Source organism: Geospiza fortis, unplaced genomic scaffold (genome assembly GCF_000277835.1).
Source record: "Geospiza fortis unplaced genomic scaffold, GeoFor_1.0 scaffold853, whole genome shotgun sequence".
NCBI lineage: Eukaryota > Metazoa > Chordata > Aves > Passeriformes > Thraupidae > Geospiza > Geospiza fortis.
In genome coordinates, this window is record NW_005054823.1 from 18,354 (window position 1) to 22,785 (window position 4,432).

A 4,432-nucleotide genomic window follows, 5' to 3' on the forward strand; every position below is an offset into this window, starting at 1 on the left:
CCCCCCCCACTGTGACAGACCATCACTTCAACCAAAGGACATCTAAGCTGCAACAATCAAGACTCATCAAAGGTCAACAGGGTGATGAGGTTTTCACACTTTCACACTCTTATTCTCTCTCTTTCTTTTCCCTTATATGTGTCCTTGAGTAATATTTTTTTGCTTTCATATATAATGTTTTCATATTGTTATAGATAATAATAATAATCATAATCATCAAAATTACTACATACCTGCTTTCCTTTGCAACCTTATAAACCCTATAAAATAAACCCTGTATACATATATTTACACACACATCAATCATCCAGTATTGTTTCACTCTAATCCACCACAAGGGATTTATTAACAAGAACCTGGGTTATTCTCATCTCCTGGGATGGGTCATAACATACATCCACCAAATAGTCCACCCTTCAAATCCATGTGTCTCCAATTTGGAAATAAGGATGTCATATGAGACTGTATTACAGGCCTTACAAAAGTCTAGGTAGGTGACATCGGTAGTTCTTTCCTTGTTGACTGTTGCAGGCACTCCATCGAAGAAGGCCACCAGACTGGTCAGGCACAATTTGTCCTTAGTAAGCTATGCTGGCTGTCTCGGATTGCCTCATTGTCTTGCATGTGCCTTAAAATTGCTTCCATGAAGGTCTGCTTCATGATCTCCCCAGGCACAGAGGTGAGACTCCTTTTGGTGTTGCATCAGGTAACCTTTGCCCTTCCCAAAGTCTGTCAGTTAACCTTTCATCGCCGTCTGTTGGTGGAGACTGCTTTCTTGCAACTTGATTGGAGGTCAGGTGTTGCCATGCTGTGCCTCTTAGTAACAAGCCTGCCCTTCCCCCAAATGCCCCAACTACTAAGGCTATTACAAGGGGAGGGGAAAGAGGACTATGGGGGACATATTACAATAACATCACTACATATCTTAACATACACATAATATCTATTTCTTAATTGTGAAAGCCAACTTTTACATTACTTTTCTATAACACTGGGGACTTCGCCTGACCGTCATGGCTTTTTAAATATGATGGAAAGTGGCTTGGCTACAATATAATCCAGTTCCCTCAGGACCCTGGGATGCATCTCATCAGGCCCTTTTGAAAAGTGGTCTTGAACCATCCCTTCCCTTACAGTGGGAAGGACTTTGCTCCTCCAGCCCCCCCCTGGAGGTTCAGGGATTTGAGAGAAGTGGGAAGACTGACTGCCAGTGAAGACTGAGGCCAAGAACTCATTGAGTACATCAGTCTACTCCAATCTTTTGATACCAGTTCTCCCTTCTCATTTATTAGAGAGGGTACACTTGCCTTGGCCTTTCTTTTCTGACCTATGTACTTACAGATCCCCTCCTTGTTATTCTTTCACATGCCTTTCCAAGTCCTGTTCCATCCAGCTTTCCTGACTCCCTTTCTACACATCTGATCTATATCCCAATATTCTCCCCAGGTCACTGGTCCCTGCTTCCACTGGCTGTACATTTCCTTCTTACTCCTCAGTTTGAGGAGCAGATCCTTGCTCAGCCATGCTGGTTTCTGGCATACCCTGCTTGATTTCCTACACACTGGGATGGAGAGCTCTTGCACTCTAACAAAAGTGGCCTTAAAGAGTTGCCAGCTCTGGTCAGCAACTCTGTCCCTAAGGTCAGTTACCCAGGGGATCTCATTCACCAACTCCTTAAACATCTGAGTTAGTTCTTCCAAAGCTCAGGGTCCTAGTTTCTCCTCACCAGGCTCTTTGAGGTCACGAACTCAACCAGGGCATGGTTGCTACATCCCAGTCTGCCTCCAGTCTTAATTTCTCTGATGAGCTCATCTGCATTGGTGAGCACCAGGTCCAGTAATGTTTTTTCTCTGGTTGCTTTGTCTAAATATAAATGGCCTTCTTATCAGTCTTAACAACTTAAGACAGGAAAGAATTTTACTACTGCCCTTTTTTAATCCATCAGACACCATATATTGTGACAGACTTTCATACCTCTAAAGCAATATAGTGATTCATTGGTTGTACCACATAAGGCTGTCATCTGAAAGAAAGCAAATGAAGAAAACAATACCTGGTCAATGCAGAAGTAAACCAATATAATGAAATGAACTTTCAAATCACATAATTGTGTTTACTTTTCTACTTTCTATTTTTTCCCTCTTTTTCCCTTTATAATTCAAAGAAGGTAACAATCTTCTCCTAATCCCTTCACTGTTGTGGTGGGGCGACCCCAGACAGCAGCCAAACATCCACCCTACCTCTCACTCACTCCCCTCTCCTGGGGGATGAAAGAAGTAGAAGGAAGGCAAAAAGATTAATGGATTGAGTTAATGAAAATTTAATGTGTAAAGCAAAAGCTGCCTGGGCAAGTGTGAAAAATGTGTATTTTATGATTGGCTTTTTGCAAATATTGAAATTAATATTATATGTATTATGTTAGAATGTAATGCTGTATTAATTTTCTTAAGTAGTGTGTTAAATACAGTTTTAGGTTATAACATAATGTTAAAATAGAAACTATGCTATGTAAGATACTTTTTTCAAAGAGAGGACTTGCACCAAGCTAGCAGCCGCAGGACACCTAAATCTTTCAGAGAAAAAGAATTTATTGCTTTCTTATCAGAAGAAACTAACTCCTTCCTGCCTCGCTTAGCCCTGAAGATGCCATTAGGATTAAGAGGAAGAAGTTGACACTGACCAGACAGAATCCTTTGTTTGAATAGAATTTATGCATCACGTATGAGATGTATGAATATGCAACAGGTCATTGTTTTTAAGGGTTAATAGGTTAATCCTCTGTTAACGTGTGTCCTTTTTCGGGCTTATTTTGCCCAGAAAGAGCAACAGGCTATTGTTTTTAAGGGTTAATCCTTTGTTAACGTGTGTTCTTTTTTGGGCTTATTTTGCCCAGAAAAAGGTAGCCAGACTGTCTGTGAATCTTTGTGTTTATTGTCTCATATTGTCCAAATTTTTATTACTCAAATTGTTTTGCTAGTTTTAAAATTTCAAAAACAAGCGATTGGCCTTTTTCACAGCAAGGAAAGCAAAAGGAGCAATTCATTCTCTACTTCCCAACAGAAGGCAGATGTCCATCCACTGCCTGGGAAGCAGAACCTCAGCACATGTATGTCGCAGACATCTTTTCATTAAAAATCCTTCCTTAGGATTTTTTCTGAGAAGCTGAGAGGCCTCAGAAACAAAATGTAAACAATGATTATCTGCTGCTGTGGAATGCAACAGGTGGATCCATGATTGGTCTCATGGGGATGTTTGGAATTAATGGCCAGTCATGGCACAGCTGGCTCTCTCTCTGTCCAAGCCACAGACCTTTGTTATTCATTCTTTTCTATTCTTAGCTTAGCTAGCCTTCTGAGATGAAACCTTTTATTCTATTCTTTTAGTGTAGTTTTAATGTAATGCATATAATAAAGTAATAAATCAAGCCTTCTGAAACATGAAGTCAGATCTACATCTCTTCCCTCATCCTAAGACCCCTGTGACCACTGTCACAGATGGTGACCCTCGAGTGACTGAGGAAGATTCATCACTTGGTCAGACCCCAGGGGAGCACTGCTACACTGGGTAAATCCCGAGTGTGTGGCATTTGATGCTCACCTCACAAGTGACCACAGAAGTGGATTCTAGCCAGGAGCTGAAGAACTGAAGATCCTGAATTTGGACTGAGTTCACTGCCAAGGCTGACCACAAAGAGAACCTTTTAAAGAGCCTCCAGAGAAGATGTCTGGGAAGTTCAGCAGCAGCAAGCAGCCTGCCAGAGCCTGGTGGACACTGTCACAAGGTACTGTTAACTTTTCCCTTCCTGATGATGCTGCCCTTCACAGATTGTGGCTGCACATGTGGGGGAGGGTCCCCACAGATGCGGAGGTTCCATTCTCCCCCTCAGAGGAGAAACTTATTGCCCTCTGGCAGAAATGGGGTCATGAGGACAGCGTTCCTATGGTGCGGAGACATTTCTATGAGTTTTTTCAATGGGCAAAATTCTGTGGGTTTTTTACGAATGTGCTCTATGCCCTTGATATGTACATGTGGGAATGCATGGAATCCATTTTCGAAGCTGCAGTGGACCGTGGACTTGGGTACTCGTGGATTCATCCATCATTCAGGATGCTCTTTGCAGTCTTGAAACGGAAAGCAGCTTCCTTTCAGTGGATTGCTGATGGCAGGGGGAAGGCCCCATTCCCCCCAGTTCCCACCAGAGAACACCCTTTGGAGGGATACGATCTCCTGCTTCCTAGCCCCCCTGAATTGCAGCGGGCGGGCGAGGTTTTGCTTGCAGCCGAAGAAGGTTTTTTTCTGCATCTTTGGAGCATGCTCAGATGGAGCTGCTTTTTTCCCCCCCTCGTTGCTCTCAGGGGGAATCTGAGTGGGCTGCGGCGCCCCGGCCAGCACCGTGAGCACTGCCCCGGCCAGCCCTGTGGACTCCGCCCCG